Genomic DNA, 19,316 nt, shown 5'->3' with positions numbered 1-19,316 from the left:
TCTTTGCGCGAATCCACCGTTTTTATGCAGTTATAGTCCGATGCCATAGTCTACACTTCTGTTAAAATGTAATAATCACTTATTCTTCCCTTGTTTGATACTTTACATTAGTTTTGGATGATACCACAAATTTGGGTATAAATCCGATACCAAGTAGGATCATACATTGGTCATATTCATGTCCTCATGTGTCCAGGGACATATTTCCTGAGTTTATAAACATAATATAATTTTTTTTTTAAACAAAAGAAGATGTTGTGATGCCAAAACATATCGATGTAATCATAGTAGTATCGACTAGATACACTACTGTACTTGGTATCATTACAGTGGATGTTAGGTGTAGATCCACCAAAGGCGTTTGTTTACATTTTGATGCCGGTGAGCTACAGTGTGTAGTGAAGCATGTTTAGCTATTCCTCGTCCTGCAGGGATGATACTTGTAAGAAACTTACTTTATTTGTCGCCATGAAGGCGAGGATTAATGATTTAGAAGTAGCTAAAACACTGCCGATGGCGGATGGACGTTAGCCGCTAGCTAGCTAGCCATATCTTAAAGAACCTCTTCTTGAGGGCTTTTCAGTGTTATAACTTCACCTTTATCGTTAGTTTGTAAGCCAAAATGCGTCCGTTCTCCCTTTTCTGTCTACACACTGTGTCTGCTTGTAAGTACTCTGTGATTGTGTGCCGCCGAACATGCTCCTCTGCTCGTAAAACCAGCAATGACACAACGTGACGACGACACGGGGGGGGGGGGGGGGGGGGTGCGGTACCGGTACGTTTCAGAGGCGGTATAGTACCGAAAATGATTCATTAGAATTGCGGTACTATACTAATACCGGTATACCGTACAACCCTAATATCAATAGTATAAAAGTTAAAGTTAAAGTGCCAATGATTGTCTCACACACACTAGGTGTGGCGAAATTATTCTCTGCATTTGACCCATCACCCTTGATCACCCCCTGGGAGGTGAGGGGAGCAGTGGGCAGCAGCGGTGGCCGCGCACAGGAATCATTTTTGGTGATTTACCCCCAATTCCAACACTTGATGCTGAGTGTCAAGCAGGGAGGTAATGGGTCCCATTTTTATAGTCTTTGGTATGACTCGGCCGGGGTTTGAACTCACAACCTACCGATCTCAGGGCGGACAATAATAATAGTACTGTGTATTAATTTAAGTAAAAATAAAAACAACAACTCCAAAGACATCAATGCCTGTCACCGCACGTCACAAGTGTACTAAACAAAAACACATTTCTTGCAATAGTTTTTGTCCAAAATCAGGACACACAAAAATCGCAGGAACCACTCAATTAATAATTCTTTCATATTTGCCCAAAAACTTCCACTCCATTTTCTCTATTTTTTCCCCCTCCACAATTAATTTCACAATATACATTTGATTTGATCAGCCGTGATGTACCGCATAGGTTTAATGACCGCAGCATAATCACCGCCATTATGAAGCAGCCACTCCGCGTCACGAAAGCACTTCATCATCATCATCATCATCATGCAAGTCGCGTTGCTTTCTGATGGCCACAGCCGTCGCTCAGTCACAGTCTCCTCTTCCGCACAGTCAGCCAGACACAATACCTGCACTACTGCCAGATCTGCAGCCAAATCACAGCAGAAATGTAGCCAACAAAGCTTTTTGTTCTTGTGATCATATACAGTTTGTATGCCGGGTGGACTGATGCCATTGTTGAGCTGGCACACTTGGATAATGTGGGAAAAACTTTGTCGGGGGGAAATTGCAAAGCCAAATTTCTATTTTTATTCCGGACCAACGCTGGGAGCGTCTTGTCAACACTCGTGCTGTTGACTCTTACCCCTGGCCCCTCAGCAGAGAGTCCCCTCCTTTGGCAGCGAGACAGGAAAAACTGGGCATAGTCAAACACTGAACAAGAGCTATGGGGGAGTTATGGTCAAGGGCTGATTAATGAGCTTTTAATTTAATCAGCAATTCCCATCTCACCAAGGCCCTCTGCTCCTGGCTCTGCAGCAGCTTATTATTTTTTAACAAGTCTATGATCTCCCACTTTTGCTGTGCTCCCCCCCCCCCTTCCCTCCATCTCCCTTCGCTTTTCTAGCTTCACAGCAAGCGCTTATCTAGGAGTCGTGAACACAGGGCCTATGATTAATGGAGATTTAAGCCCCACAAAGGATGTCTCATCTCGTGCTGCCTAAACAAAACTGACCTCCATAAATACAGTTTCTCAGTACAGGGAAGATTTTGTTAAGAAAACTGTAACAGTGATGACTTCCCCCAATATGGTGCATGAAATACATTTTGGGCCTGATTTACTAAAGGTTTGCGTGTACTAAAACACGTGCAAACCTGATAGCACACACAAAGTTAATCTACTGAACGTGTCAATCAATCAAAGTTTATTTATATAGCCCGAAATCACAAGTGTCTCAAAGGGCTGCACAAGCCACAACGACATCATCCTAGGCTCAGATCCCACATCAGTGCAAGGAAAAACTCAACCCAATGGGCTACAATGAGAAACCTTGGAGGGGACCGCAGATAATCCGCATTTCCGATTTCTTAGCGTTAAGTTGCAAAAAGTTAGCCTCCAGGTGACTACAATCCGGCGTGTTGGTCAGCTTTAGGGGCATGTAGAGTTGGGTGTCATCAGCATAACAGTGAAATAATTATAGCTGCCAGAGGACTTAAAGGCCTACTGAAATGAGATTTTCTTATTTAAACAGGGATAGCAGATCCATTCTATGTGTCATACTTGATCATTTTGCGATATTGACATATTTTTGCTTAAAGGATTTAGTAGAGAACATCGACGATAAAGTTTGCAACTTTTGGTCGCTGATAAAAAAGCCTTGCCTGTACCGGAAGTAGCGTGACGTGACAGGTTGTGGATCTCCTCACATCTGCACAATGTTTACAATCATGGCCACAAGTAGCAAGAGCGATTCGGACCGAGAAAGCGACGATTTCCCCATTAATTTGAGCGAGGATGAAAGACTCGTGGATGAGGAAAATGAGAGTGAAGGATTAGAGGGCAGTGGAAGCGATTCAGATAGGGAAGATGCTGTGAGAGACGGGTGGGACCTGATATTCAGCTGGGAATGACTAAAACAGTAAATAAACACAAGACATATATATACTCTATTAGCCACAACACAACCAGGCTTATATTTAATATGCCACAAATTAATCCCGCATAACAAACACCTCCCTCCTCCCGTCCATATAACCCGCCAATACAAATCAAACACCCGCACAACACACTCAATCCCACAGTCCAAAGTACCGTTCACCTCCGCAAAGTTCATACAGCACATATATTTCCCCAAAGTTACGTACGTGACATGCACATAGCGGCACGCACGTACGGGCAAGCGATCAAATGTTTGGAAGCCGCAGCTGCGTATTCACGGTAGCGCATATCCAACTCAAAATCCTCCTGGTAAGAGTCTCTGTTGTCCCATCGCCACAAGCATGCGTATCCAACTCAAAGTCCTCCTGGTAAGAGTCTCTGTTGTCCCAGGCCAATGGTAAAGCTTGTCCCAGGCCAATGGTAAAGCTTGACTGTCATCGTTCGGGAATGTAAACAATGAAACATCGGCTACGTGTTTGTGTTGCAGCAGACGGCCGCTAATACACCGCTTCCCACCTACAGCTTTCTTCTTTGCTATCTCCATTGTTCATTAAACAAATTGCAAAAGATTCACCAACACAGATGTCCAGAATACTGTGGAATTTTGCGATGAAAACAGACGACTTAATAGCTGGCCACAATGGTGTCCCAAAATGTCCGCTACAATCCGTGACGTCACGCGCAAACGTCATCATACCGAGACGTTTTCAGCAGGACATTTCGCGGGAAATTTAAAATTGCACTTTACTAATCTAACCCGGCCGTATTGGCATGTGTTGCAATGTTAAGATTTCATCATTGATATATGATGGGCTGATTAAAACAACGTCAATTGATGCGTTTTGGTGTCCTTTAATATTTTTGTTAATGATCTTTGTTTTTTTCACATCAAGTATACATCCATCCAGTCATCCATTTTCTACCACTTGTCCCTTTCGGGGTCGCGGGGGGTGCTGTTGCCAATCAACCTATCCCCAGGTGCATGTCTTTGGAGGTGGGAGGAAGCCGGAGTACCCAAAGGGAAAGCTACGCACCCACGGGGAGAACACGCAAACTCCACACAGAAAGACCCCGAGCCTGGGGATCGAACCCAGGACCTTCGTATTGTGAGGCACATGCACTAACCCCTGTCGCACCGTGCTGCCCTTCGTGACTCAAAATGCTCGTATCATAAAGCAGCCCCGCTCATTGAAATAAACTCAAATCAATTCATGCTTGGCCTTCCCAGAACAGCACAATCTCAACATTTAACGTGCCTTTTAAAAAGAAAAGCAAACTTTTGGATAATAAATATTGTTTGACAAAAAATACAATAGTAATACAAACAGCTACAATACAGGCGTTTTATGAATGTAACTGTTGTGTTTTGAATTTGTGTTTTGTTGTTTTTTTATTTTAATTAGGTTTTGCTTGAGTTTTTTGTCTTGTTTTGCTTGAGTTTTTTTACTCATTTTGTTGACTTTTGCCCTACTTTTCACTTTTTCCCCACATTGCTTGTGGATCATTAAAATATTTATTATATGAAAATAACTTATTTAAAGTATACATTTTTTTCGTATTGAGAGTCGTAAGTGCAGCCTCTCTCCTATGAGCACACCCTCAATTGTAACATGAGTCTTCTGGATCTTTTGTCGCTCCGTTTTCCTTGCCTGCCAACTGGCTAAAAGTTAGAGAGTTTGAGGGCGTGACTCACTCGCTGTTCTGTTTGTCAGAATAATCTTTGCTGAGGCATTTTTACGCCAAGGTAACAATTGTAAGTGTGACATCATTATTCTTGCTAATCGGACTATAAATACCAGAGATGTCTTTATCCGGTCATGGGATTAGTTCCTATTGATTACATATGAACAATAAACAGACCACCTTGGTAACAGCTTAAGCCAATATGTTCAATAGTTATTATTTATATTCCAGATAATGTCCAAAATTAGAGATGTCCGATAATATCGGACTACCGATATTATCGGGCGATAAATGCTTTAAAATGAAATATCGGAAATTATCGGTATTGGTTTAAAAATTATCTGTATCGGTTTCAAAAAGTAAAATGTATGAAATTTTTAAAAGCCGCTGTGTACTCGGACGTAGGGAGAAGTACAGAGCGCCAATAAACCTTAGAGGCACTGCCTTTGCATGCCGGCCCAGTCACATAATGTCTACAGCTTTTTGCACACACAAGTGAATGCAAGGCATACTTGATCAATAGCCATACAGGTCACACTGAGGGTGGACGTATAAACAACTTTAACACTTTTACAAATATGCGCCACACTGTGAACCCACACCAAACAAGAATGACAAACACCTTTTGGGAGAACATCCGCACCGTAACACAACATAAACACAACAGAACAAATACCCAGAACCCCTTGCAGCACTAACTCTTCCGGGATGCTACAATATACACCCCCCGCTACCCTCCCCCCTTAAAACCCCGCCCACCTCAATCTCCTCATGTCCTCCTTGAGCATGTCCCAAATTCCAAGCTGCTGTTTTGAGGCATGTTAAAAAAAATAATGCACTTTGTGACTTCAATAATAAATATGGCAGTGCCATGTTGGCATTTTTTTCCATAACTTGAGTTGATTTATTTTGGAAAACCTTGTTACATTGTGTAATGCATCCAGCGGGGCATCACAACAAAATTAGGCATAATAATGTGTTAATTCCACGACTGTATATATCGGTATCGGTTGATATCGGAATCGGTAATTAAGAGTTGGACAATATCGGATATCGGCAAAAAAGCCATTATCGGACATCTCTATCCAAAATGTATCTGAAGCGGTGAACTAAAAGATTGTTGGTTCAAGGGGAAATATGATATCTACCATCTCAATTCAAAACTGCTCTGCAGCTTCAGTATTAATTGAAAAAGTAAACATAACAAAATAAATGGGGAAAAACTATTAAAAAAAAAAAAAAAAAAAAATTATTTAGACATTGTATCTTTATAGAAAAGGTTCGGCTACAATAAAAACTTAAATAGTACGGTCACTGTAGAAATATGGTCGTTTTGTGATTTTGTGACCTTTTATGATGACGGCCTTTAAAGCGATGCTAAAAATTCGCAATTATCTCTATGGGCTTTTGAATGCATGCGACCACGATGCTGTTAAACCAAACTAAAACTATTACCAAGACTTGTTGACTCGCCGCTGAATAAAAGTTTAGCAGAAACATAATTGTAACCATGAGGTAATTCAGTCTATCAAAGTAGAACAACCATGTTGATGATCAGCAACTGAAGTGACCGGGCGCCATAAACTTGTGACCCCCCCACATGGTTGTGGCCCCAAACAACTTTTACTTGAGTACAATGTTTGGCTTTTCTGCCCACCTGTGTCTCTCCTCAATTTTTCTACTCTTTTCACTCCTTGTTGAGGCTACTCTTCTCTCGGGGGAGACAAAAGTGTTGCAAAAAGCCTCGATCTATTAATGTTAGATGAATCGAAGTTTCTTTATACTAATCTGAGGTCTCACTGACATAGTCCATAATGGCAGATCGTGAATTCAGGCGCCCCGGGAAATATCGGTCATGTCATTTTGCTTAAAAGTAGCTAATTCAAACATGAATAACATCCATTTGCAGCCAAGCCAGGTCGTAAATTACAAGTCGCTAAAAGCCTCCTTGTTCAGCCTCTTTGCCCTTAAATCACTCTTCATGCAGAAAAAAATGTGGAAGAAATTAATTTACTTTGCGATACTTATAAACAATGACTTGTAGGAAGAAGAAGAAGACAAAAAGACTGCATAAGAAAGGCAGTGAGTCAGAATGGAAATGAGAGAAGCTCTTTTAATTCTGCCTGTAATTGCTAAGTGGCTCTGTCCATTATCTTTAAACTGTGAATAGGTGAACACCATTAAGGTAAAATGTGACTCATCCATCCTGGCTGGTTATCACTTTCAATGTCTTCCCCCTTTTGCACTCGCTCCCTCAATAGAGATTGACACGCTTAATGTTGCCCTTCACAAAGTGTAGAGTGTCAAATCTAAATCTATGAGGAAAAGCTGTATATATGGCTTCTTTTGTTGTTGTTCTAATTTTGCGTACCTCGTCTCTTTGTCAGGTGATTTATCACGTGTGTTCTCTCAATCTGTGACAAGGAGGAGGAGGATGGAGGACCTCTCTGCTATATCCTGTGCCCGCTTCTAAGAGGTATTGCCTCTCTTATTGCTGCTGTAGAGCCCCATCAGTGCCAGGCGCTCTGATTTATGTCTCTGATCCGCTTCCACCTCCAACTCCTTTCCATTAGTCTCTACAATTTTGCCCCCATTGTTCGGTTGCCGGCGTTATCGCCCCTGCACAGGCCTGTCAGCAGGACTTGCCCCTCACACAATCACACCATGAGCGGCGAAAGGAGGAGGAGGAGGAGGAGGAGGAGGAGGAATGGGCGCAGATAAGAGGGAGAGATGGGATAGGTGGGATAGGGTGAGAGAGACTAAAGTATAAAGTGGAGGTGGGGGTGGGGGATGAGGTGGTGGGCAGCATGTCACACAGATTGGAGATGTCCATCTAAGCTTTTGGTTTTATTGCTTCTGACAGTGCGGCGGTGGTGACGATTGAAGTTCGCCAGGTCGACTGTAATGACGATGGGAGGGTTTGCCATTTGCTTACGCGGGATCCTCGCTTAGTGCACGTCCATTACCATCTTCCAGATGTTATTGCTTTAAAGCGCGAGGCTGTTTTGTGGAGTGTTTGCAAGGGATCAAGCTTGAGAGTGACGCACTTTCAAATGGGCTTTTGGTTGTCACTGTTTATTGCCTTTAAGATTGACGCAAAAGCGTTTTTTCTCCCATTTTCAGTGCGTTGTGAGAGTGATAGACAGAGAGTCTAATAAAAATAAATAGTGGCAGTTGCACAAGAGGTTTTATTATAGGGCGGTTACAAAGGCTTAGGCCATCCCAACAGTCATTTTCACATAGTGGAACAGCCATTTATGACCATATTACAGTTTATTTTGGCGAATATCTGAATCAATTCAATTTGTGAGTCACTGTGGCATCAGCGGAACTGTCCACCCCACAGAATATCATCATCCTCCATGAAGCAGTAAGTATCCCACCTACTGACAAACACACACAATGATTGTTTTTCACGTCCTACATTCTTGGCAGAGGTCGGACATTGTTGTTTTATGCGTCAATATAGAAGTTTTGCGTGTTTTAATAGCACTTACTATTTAAGCCTAGAGCGCTGTCACATACAGTCGTGGTCAAAAGTTTACATACACTTGTGAAGGAAATAATGTCATGGCTGTCTTGAGTTTCCAATACTTTCTACAACTCTTATTTTTTGTGATAGAGTGATTGGAGCACAAACTTGTTGGTCACAAAAAACATTCATGAAGTTTGATTATTTTATGAATTTATTCTGAGTCTTTTGAAAATGTGACCAAATCTGCTGGGTCAAAAGTATCTATCCATCCATCCATTTTCTACCGCTTATTCCCTTCGGGGTCGCGGGGGGCAAAAGTATACATACAGCAATGTTAATATTTGGTTACATGTCCCTTGGCAAGTTTCAATTTGCATTGTTTACACCAGCAGCGAGAGCGATTCGGACCGAGAAAGCGACGATTACCCCATTCATTTGAGCGAGGATGAAAGATTTGTGGATGAGAAACGTGAGAGTGAAGGACTAGCGTGCAGTGCAGGATGTAACTTTTTTCGATCTGACCGTAACTTAGGTAAAAGGACTCATTGGATTCCACACTTTCTCCTTTTTCTATTGTGGATCACGGATTTGTATTTTAAACCACCTCGGATACTACATCCTCTTGAAAATGAAAGTGACTTTTATCTCCACGACAATACATCGGTGAAGCACTTTAGCTACGTAGCTAACATGATAGCATCGTGCTTAAATGCAGATAGAAACAAAAGAAATAAGCCACTGACTGGAAGGATAAACAGAAGATCAACAATACTACTATCAGCTATAGCTGAACTGCACCAATTTTGTCAAGAGGAGTGGTCAAAAATTCAACCAGAAGCTTGCCAGAAGCTTGTGGATGGCTACCAAAAGCGCCTTATTGCGATGAAACTTGCCAAGGGACATGTAACCAAATATTAACATTGCTGTATGTATACTTTTGACCCAGCAGATTTGGTCACATTTTCAGTAGACCCATAATAAATTCATAAAAGAACCAAACTTCATGAATGTTTTTTGTGACCAACAAGTATGTGCTCCAATCACTCTATCACAAAAAATAAGAGTTGTAGAAATTATTGGAAACTCAAGACAGCCATGACATTATGTTCTTTACAAGTGTATGAAAACTGTTTTCTTGTCTCACATAAGGGTTGTGAATGATGGGCAACATTCCCTAAAAATTGCAGGTCTCCTTTGTACAATCACTCTTTGGTATCGTCCATGTCCCAATCGTGATGCATCCAAGAATCAATTATTTCCTCCTCCCTCAGTACTATACAGACCTTATAGTGCTTGAAAATCGTCCAATTGAAGCATCAAAAAGAGCTTACACCTTTTGCGCAGTTTCGTAGTAGCTTTTGATGAGGACTGCTCGTTGTCAGTTTTATGGCCGTAAATAAAGGTTGGATGAAGTCGTTGCATGCAGATGCTTTTAGTTAAATGTATGTGGGCCGAGGTTTATCACACATCCTAGGCACATGCAACAGTGTCGTTAAATTCACTACTTGAAAGACAGCTTACACAAAGGGCAGACAGAGGGCTGTGCGAGCAGAATGTGAATGCATGAGGTTTTTTTTTTTAAAGAGATTCAAGATCGATGCTCACTTAGCTTGATGTGTTGCCATTGACGGAACGCTTAAAGGTTGTTTGTGAGTTTCGTGGTTTTTTAGCTTGCCAGCACCATGTGGTAACTTTTTTATGGCAGCGACTGTTGGAAACACAGGGACGATTTAGCAAAAACGCTGTCTTAAAGGCCTACTGAAATGAGATTTTCTTATTTAAACGGGGATAGCAGATCCATTCTAAGTGTCATACTTGATCATTTCGCGATATTGCCATATTTTTGCTGAAAGGATTTAGTAGAGAACATCGACGATAAAGTTCGCAACTTTTGGTCGCTGATAAAAAAGCCTTGCCTGTACCGGAAGTAGCGTGACGTCACAGGTTGTGGAGCTCCTCACATCTGCACATTGTTTTCAATCATGGACGCCAGCAGCGTGAGCGATTCGGACAGAGAAAGCGACGATTACCCCATTAATTTGAGCGAGGATGAAAGATTCGTGGATGAGGAAAGTGAGAGTGAAGGATTAGAGGGCAGTGGAAGCGATTCAGATAGGGAAGATGCTGTGAGAGGCGGGTGGGATCTGATATTCCGCTGGGAATGACTAAAACAGTAAATAAACACAAGACATATATATACTCTATTAGTCACAACACAACCAGGCTTATATTTAATATGCCACAAATTAATCCCACATAACAAACACCTCCCCCCTCGCGTCCATATAACCCACCAATACAACTCAAACACCTGCACAACACACTCAATCCCACAGCCCAAAGTACCGTTCACTTCCGCAAAGTTCATACAGCACATATATTTCCCCAAAGTTACGTACGTGACATGCACATAGCGGCACGCACGGACGGGCAAGCGATCAAATGTTTGGAAGCCAAAGCTGTACTCACGGTAGCGCGTCTGCTATCTAACTCAAAGTCCTCCTGGTTGTGTTGCTGTAGCCTGTAGTCAGCCGCTAATACACTGATCCCACCTACAGCTTTCTTCTTTGCTGTCTTCATTGTTCATTAAACAAATTGCAAAAGATTCACCAACACAGATGTCCAGAATACTGTGGAATTTTGTGATGAAAACAAACGCTGTATGTATTGGGACACGATGGTGTCCCAATACTTCCGCACAATCCGTGACGTCACGCGCAAACGTCATCATACCGAGACGTTTTCTGCCGGATATTTCCCGGGAAATTTAACATTGCACTTTATAAGTTAACCCGGCCGTATTGGCATGTGTTGCAATGTTAAGATTTCATCATTGATATATAAACTATCAGACTGCGTGGTCGGTAGTAGTGGGTTTCAGTAGGCCTTTAAATTCCGAATAAATGTCAACCAGGCCTAGCCTAACCCTTTCTGTAAACAGACATGGTCTTCGCTTGTATTCCTGCATCCTCACTGGAACACACATTTTTGTGCATTTGTCTCTTGAACGTGACAATGAGCGACCTGGGGAATATACAACCAATGGCAACTCTCCTCCCATTTGAAATGCAAGGACGGGCGTCCCCTCCTCACTTTTAAAGGTTTACCTTTTTTAAAGAGATGAGAAACCAGTGATGAAAAGAAGAGAGAGAGCGAGAGAGTGAGAAAGAGAGAGCGGCGGGCTGTGCAGGGCTGCAGATAAGCGTGCGTGCTTTCAACTGTGGAGAATTGTGGAGAAGTTTTTAATATCTCTAAATCAGAGGCGGGATATTGAAAGTGTCATCTAATTGAAAATGATTTAGGACACGGAGCCTGTCAGGCAATCACGTATAAATTCACTGCTGACAGCAACTCCAAAGTCTCTCTATTTCCACGTTATAAGTCATTTGCATGGTGGGGGCCTTGGAGAGTATAACCCATGCAAATGATATGGAGCGCCGCACAAGGTGATGTACACCCTCCCTCGCCTCCTCCCCCGCCTCTCTCATTCCCCGTTTTAGCCTCAGGAGAAATGCTCTCTGCTTTGCAGCTGCCTTTGTCCAGAAAGTCATTTATTTCTCCTGTTGTTGGTCCGTTTGCTATTCTACCGACTGCCGCATAGGTTAGCAAAGAGTCGACCGCCCCCTCGGCTGAATATTTGTCATTTGCCATTTTGTGGCTTGGGCTGAATATGGAAGCCATTTCTTTGTTTTGTGAAAAGACACAAGAGAGACGGTGGCATATATCCATCCATCTTGCATTTGAATACGCTACAACACTAGAAGACGAATGATTTTTGCTTTTTCAGCTTTCATTAAACTCTTGTTATGTTCCCATACTCCCATTAAACAAGCCTGTTCTCAAGGTGATTTATAAAGATTTATAGCAGAAGCTATGCTCGGTGGAAAACTGACGCAAGGCAGCACGGTGGAATGTGGTTAGCAGCATGTCAGGAGGTTTTTGGGTCTCTGCGGAGTTTGCATGTTCTCCCAGTGCTTGCGTGGGTTTACCCTGCATGGTACTCACACAGTCCAAAAGCATGCATGATGAATAGGGATGGGTAATATGGCCTAAGAAAGAAAAAAGAGAAAAAAATTATATATATATATATATATATATATATATATATATATATATATATATATATATATAATTATATATATATATATATATATATACATATATATATATATATATATATACATATATATATATAAATCTCCTGATGATTGAGGAAACCCCTCATGAAACAGGCCTGTAGAGATGAAATAGTCTTGTGATTTTTTTCCCACACATACATATTACGCTCTACCACGGTATCAAGCACTATTTTTTTTTTTTTTTGATAACCTAATTAAGACATATATATATATATATATATATATATATATATATATATATATATATATATATATATATATATATATATATATATATATATATATTAGGCATATAAATGATAGCAGAAGCATTTCAAAATGGGTTACAAAGACTCTAAATTTGTCTGCTGACGTACGCAGTAACATATTACATCAATTCCTGTTGTATTATTTTGTCAAAACTATCATTATTTATATTTATTATTTATCATTTATTATTCTACTTGCTGATTTACAGTTAACATTTGGTTACTTTCTGTTGTAACATGGTTCTTTCTACACTTCTATTAAATTGTAATAAGGTTCCTATTCTCTTGTTTGGATAATTTACATTATTTTGGGCAATACTATAAATTTAGGTATAAATCCTTCCAATACCGAGGAGTAATTACAGTATTGGTCACATTCATAATTAAAAGTGTCACTATTTTTGAATGATTACATTTTTGATCACAATGATAATCAGACAAAAACACAGGATGGCGGTGTAACAATATCTATTAAATCTATTAAAAATGATTACCTACTATTTCTGCCTATTATAGGGACCTATTTTGAGAGTTTGTAAACAATAACAAAAGATTTAGTGATACTAAAAAATGTCAATCTAATAAGTGTAGGCACGACCATATACTGGTACTATACTTGGTATCGTTACTGTCGATATTTGTATCGATCCGCCCACCTCTATTTACGTTTAAGAGGTGTAGCTTAGCGACTAGCATGGCTTATTTTATCCTTCAATGGTATGTAGCGGAGCAGGTTTAGCTATTTCCCATCCTCTTAGCCTACTTAACTCAACTCAACGTAGTTGATTTTCCGCCATGGAGGCGAAGATTAGTGACTTACAAGCGGCTTTGCACTGTGGAGGACCGTTCGCCGCTAGTTTGCAAGAGAGGACGCTACACTGCGTTGAGGACACGGTCGTTCTCTTGTCGCTGTCAGATTTGCGGGACACAGCTCAAACGTGTCAACAACATGCATTATTAAGACATAACCATAGTATTAAAAGCTTTAGCATAGACCAAATTGAATATTTTGTATCACGGAATCTAATGTTATATGTAAATGTTATATATAAAACTACACTCACCAAGTTTATGTTGAATACCGTCACACGTCACAGCATTATTATGAGGATTTTAAGACCTTACCGTTACATTCCTACAAATTACTACTTTATTCCCGTAGTCTTTTCCACAGTGTGTGAAGGTTACCACCGAATACTCTTTTGCTCCATAATAAAATGTTTATATTAGTGTTGTCCCGATACCAATATTTTGGTACCGGTACCAAAATTATTTTGATACTTTTCGGTACTTTTCTAAATAAAGGGGACCACAAAAAATTGCATTATTGGCTTTATTATAACAAAAAATCTTAGGTTACATTAAACATATGTTTCTTGTTGCAAGTTTGTCCTTAAATAAAATAGTGAACATACAAGACAACTTGTCTTTTAGTAGTAAGTAAGCAAACAAAAGCTCATAATTTAGCTGCTGACGTATGCAGTAACATATTGTGTCATTTATCATTCTTTTATTTTGTCAACATTATGAGGGACAAGTGGTAGAAAATGAATTATTCATCTACTTGTTCATTTACTGTTTATATGTGCTTACTTTCTCTTTTAACATGTTCTATCTACACTTCTGTTAAAATGTAATAATCACTTATTTTTCTCTTGTTTAAAACTTTACATTAGTTTTGGATGATACCACAAATTTGGGTATCAATCCGATACCAAGTAGCTACAGGATCATATATTGGTCATATTCAAAGTCTTCATGTGTCCAGGGACATACAGAGTTTATAAACATAATATACGTTTTTAAAAAATGAAAGATGATGTTGTGATGCCAAAAAATATCGACGTAATCATAGTAGTATCGACTAGATACGCTACTGTACTTGAAATCATTACAGTGGATGTTAGGTGTAGATCCACCAATGGCGTTTGTTTACATTTTGACGCCGGTGAGCTACGGTGTGTAGTGAAGCATGTTTAGCTATTCCTTCTCTTGCAGGGATGATACTTGTAAGAAACTTACTTTATTTGTCGCCATGGAGGCGAGAATTAGTGATTTAGAAGTAGCTAAAACACTGCCGACTGGGGCTGGACTTCTGCCACTAGTTAGCTAGCCATGTCTTAAAGCACCTCTTCCTGAGGGCGTTTCAGTGTTATAACTTCACCTTTATCGTTAGTTTTTAAGCCAAAATGCGTCTGTTCTCCCTTTTCTGTCTACACACTGTGTCTGCTTGTAAGTACTCTGTGATTGTGCGCTGCCGAACATGCTTGTCTGCTCGTAAACCAGCAATGACACGCCATGACTACGACGGGGGCCGGGGGGCGGGGAGGTGGTGGACTGGTACTTTTCAGAGGTGGTATAGTACCGAATAGGGTTCATTATTATCGCGGTACTATACCAATACTGGTATACCATACAACCATAGTTTATATGTAATCATTCGCTCATCTTACTCCTGCTTTTTATTTCTTTGACTATTTTTTCCCACCCAAGCTGGTGTTTTCGCATGAGGAAACATCCGTGTATTCACATCCCACCAAATTAGCATCCGACACCTCGTGGCTTTTTGTTGCGGTCACGGTGCCAAGTTATCCCTCAGGGTGTAATTTGTGTGTAAACATGTACATCCTCGTCCTTTGGTTTTGAGGTTTTGGTCAATTTGCAAAGAAGATCAGCGGTGGGCTGCAATTATCTCTGTGTTTTTGCAAAGCGTCTTAATTTGATGTCCTTGTGTAATTACTGTATTTACGTGCGTGTGATGGGGCTGAGAGGCTGGTGACAGACTGGCTGCAGCGTTCTTTAAGTGTTGCCCAGGGAGCTGCCACATATGCTCGCAGTCTTGTTTGTCTTCCACCGCTGCTCCATGGCTCCCCGCGGACTCAAACACCACTGAGAATGACGGGCTTACACCTGCTAGATTACACACACACCATAACTGCTCATACACGATTTAAAAACATTGCACAAGGCTTCTTTGAAAAGGATTGAAGTTTCTGGGCGATGTAGCATACTATCGCACACATGCGCACCACCAGCTGTTACAATCTCTTGGTGCACAGCAAATATAAACCAAGTCGATACTGAGATCTGTTCTGTCTGTGAGGCTGGAAGATTTCTTAGTATAGCATTCATCCATTTTCTACCGCTTGTCCCTTTCGGGGTCGCGGGGGGTGCTGGAGCCTATCTCAACTGCATTCGGGCGGAAGGCGATGTAGGGGTACACCCTGGACAAGTCGCCACCTCATCGCAGGGCCAATACAGGTAGACAGACAACATTCACACTCCCCATATCTTGCATTATCTTGTGTCGGGTGTGCAACAGAATACACATTAAGCCGCTACTTTTTCCCCTCGTTCTGGTCCCTGCGGCTTATACAACGGTGCGGCTTATATACGGCCTGTTCTTCTCCGACACCGACGAAGAGGATTTCGGTGGTTTTAGTACGCAGGAGGAAGACGATGACACAATGATTAAAGACTGACTTTTCATATACCGGTAGGCTGGTTATTTTGATAACGTACAGGCGAGCACTTTGTATTACTTTGCACCGTTGTATTATTTGTACTCTGCATGAATGCTGTTCGCCATGTCAAAGATGTGAAAGTTTGATTGAATGATTGAAAGATTTATTGTTAATAAATGGGACGCTTTGCGTTCCCAAACAGTCATCTCTGTCCCGACAATCCCCTCCGTGGTAGCAGGAACCCCTATATACTACGGTAATTACACATCAAAACCCTGCGGGTTATAGTCGGGTGCGGCTTATACATGAAGCAATCTGTATTTCCCCCTAAATTTAGCTGGTGCGGCTTATAGTCAGGTGCGGCTTATAGTCCGGAAATTACGGTATTTCATATTTGTTATATCAAATATTGCGTTGCACTTATGTGGATTAACTTCAGTTAATGTGTGTTGGGTCACATAAAGACTAAACCGGGGATGTTGAAGTAATTGTTTTGGGGGCAACATTTCCAGAAAGCTAAGGATCCCTTCACTATTAGTCTTTAATCAACGTCGTTTAGGTCTATTTATTTTTTCAGAGTTACTGACGCATGCTGCTGTTTTTAAGGACCTTCTGCAAAAAAGTTAGACAACCATCATCTCTTCGACAGACTGTAGTGTTTTTAAAAAAACACTTGAGAACTTTCAGTTTTGGTTGATTTTGGATACCAAAGCGGTAGTATTTTGCCAGGAGAAGACCACATTTCTCATGATGACTAGCGCATATAGCGTCAAACCGACATGGTGTCGGCTATAATAGTGGCAAATATTACGTCTCTAATGGCTATGTTGATGTTAAATAGCAGACACTATCAAGAAATGATCTTGGATTGTGCTACAAACATGACGCTACTATCAATAATGTATCGGGGCGGATGCAGGTTCGAAGCAAAGAAAGACCGGTGGGAGAGTTTTTTCGAAGGAGGTTGTGTGGAACTGCGAACTATCAAGCTGGTGTCTATTCATTTGACTTCCATCTCTTTAATGAATGGGAAAGGGGGGGTGACATACGCCCTAAAGCAAATCAGCACATTTGTAGTATTTTTGTGTGGCAGGCTTCCAGCCACCCGCCTCACTGTTGCTAAGTGCCAGTTAGAGCGATACAGACACCTTCAGGCCATGCCAGAGGTGGCATTCAACTAGTTGTAAGTCGATGTATCATCCCAAAAGTTAATGAAAATATTTGATGTAGGTTGAAAAGTTACTTAATGCTGCTTTAAGAACCTGCTGCAAAAATGTGAGTGTCTCACAGGTTTTTGAACTGAACACGTGGGCCATCAGTTGAATAGCCCAAATGAGAAGGAAAAGAGGACCTAAAACGGAACCTTGGGGAACACCACTAGTACAGTTAAACTAATGAAGTTGAACAAATGATCACTCACTGCATCTGACCTAAACAAGCTACGCTTTAGATACTGTACATAAATCACATTACGAAAAAAATTGAACTGCCAAAAAGAAGAGGACTTAAAAGGGGTGACTTGAGGAACACCACATTTATGGAAATCACAGATTTGGTGATCTATGTTTGCTAGCAAGGTTAAAATGTCAATGCAAGGATCTGCCAATGTGTTTACACCCACCTAAGTTCCTCTATACAACAGGAGCACTCTACTGTTTTTAGGTATTTTCTGCAAAAATACAAGTTTGAACTGAATTTGTGGGGCTGTTATTGTGTCATTACCTGGCCGGATTTGGCCCCCAGGGCTCTAGTTGAATAGCTCTGGTCTAAACTGTCAATCGGAGTGTATAGTGGTGTGTACTGTGTAGTGTGGAAGCCAAACAATGTTTACATTTTCTTCTGTAGTTCTGTGTCTGTTGTTTATTTAGAAATCAAACTTGGTTAAAAGATTTCAGTGTGGTTAAAATGACTTATTTTTTTTGGTATTAAAATTACTTTTAAGCATATTCAACAATACCGTGTCAATGATAACCACGGTCACATTAAATGGGACAGGACATTTTCATAATGTTTCAACCTTAACAGCAATGCTTTTACATTGTCTAAATTCCAGCATCGAAGCTAGATTTTGAACAACACACTTTTCAAATACAGTATTGTGGGACCTTTGAGACATATTTAAAATATCTGAAAAAGAGTATAATATGGGACCTTTTACGCAAATGTGGGCTACATACATTCCGTTACTTTTACTCAAGCAACTTTTTAGATTGTATTTGTCAGTGTAGTTTTAATGCAACATACATTTTACTTTTACGTGAGTATTTTTGCAAAGTAGAAACTCTAGGTTTACTCTCTTACATTGAGTTTCGTTCCAATTACTACATTTGTTTACATCATCAATATTATCATTATTCAGAATCTATTGATTACTGCTTGCAAAGATGCATTCTCTTGGATTGTTAGAGAGGCACTGTCACAAGCTCGAGCACTATCACATGACTCTGTTTCATCAATCCAATGTAAGCACTAGTGACGTTTCACTCCATTTCACCAATTAAATGGAGCCTAGCAGTCACATGACCACACTCAAACTACACACTGTAAAAAGTGACATGACATCAGACAAGGCAATGTCAATGTTTATTTGCAAACAATGAAAAATAACATTCATATCATGTGCTGTCATCTGTGTCAGTAGAAATATTCACATTTCAGCTTACCAAAATTCTGCTTCCAACTAGAGAAACATGTTTTAGTAAGTTGTAGATGTTTTTTTTTTAGGTTTTGCACGTGTATGTTTTACTGTGCATATGCTAACTTTAACCCTGTTAATATGTCATAAGCAACTGTAAAGTGTGCAACTTTTGTGGCACATGCCGTTGTAGAGTTTCTCTGTCTCTTAAACATGCGCACACACACACACATACACACGCCAACTACAGTTGTAGTGCAAGTACCATTTAAAAAAAAGTGCTACTATATAAATCAGAAGTTACTCACTAGTTACTCAGTACTTAAGTATTTATTTTTTTACCAAATACTCATGCAAGTAATTATTTGGATAACTACTTTTTATTTTTACTTAAATCATATTACTCTAAAGCAGACCTGGGCATTCTGCGGCCCGCGGGCCACATCCGGCCCTTTGTGCGTCCCTGTCCAGCCCGCGTGAGGCCAATCATAAATTACAAAATAAATGTTAAAAAGTATCTATGTCGAGTGTGCAATACAACGGTG

At 40.6% G+C, this 19,316-nt stretch overlaps 1 long non-coding RNA gene across 2 annotated transcripts in view; it reads left to right on the top strand.

Moving 5' to 3' along the window:
* The window catches only part of LOC133634042 (uncharacterized), an 81,778-nt gene that overhangs the window by 26,890 nt on the left and 35,572 nt on the right, over positions 1 to 19,316 (top strand). Inside the window, exon 3 of one of the 2 annotated variants that reach the window (XR_009821870.1) lies at positions 7,198 to 7,286. This is a non-coding gene — a long non-coding RNA (uncharacterized LOC133634042). Of the gene's footprint in view, positions 1 to 7,197; positions 7,458 to 19,316 lie in introns of those variants that run through there. The other variant, XR_009821869.1, reaches the window with a different exon arrangement.

This window comes from Entelurus aequoreus, linkage group LG18 (assembly GCF_033978785.1).
Source record: "Entelurus aequoreus isolate RoL-2023_Sb linkage group LG18, RoL_Eaeq_v1.1, whole genome shotgun sequence".
Taxonomy (NCBI): Eukaryota; Metazoa; Chordata; class Actinopteri; order Syngnathiformes; family Syngnathidae; genus Entelurus; species Entelurus aequoreus.
The sequence above is the reverse complement of the archived record's forward strand: the minus strand, read 5'-3'. Positions and strand labels throughout refer to the sequence as shown.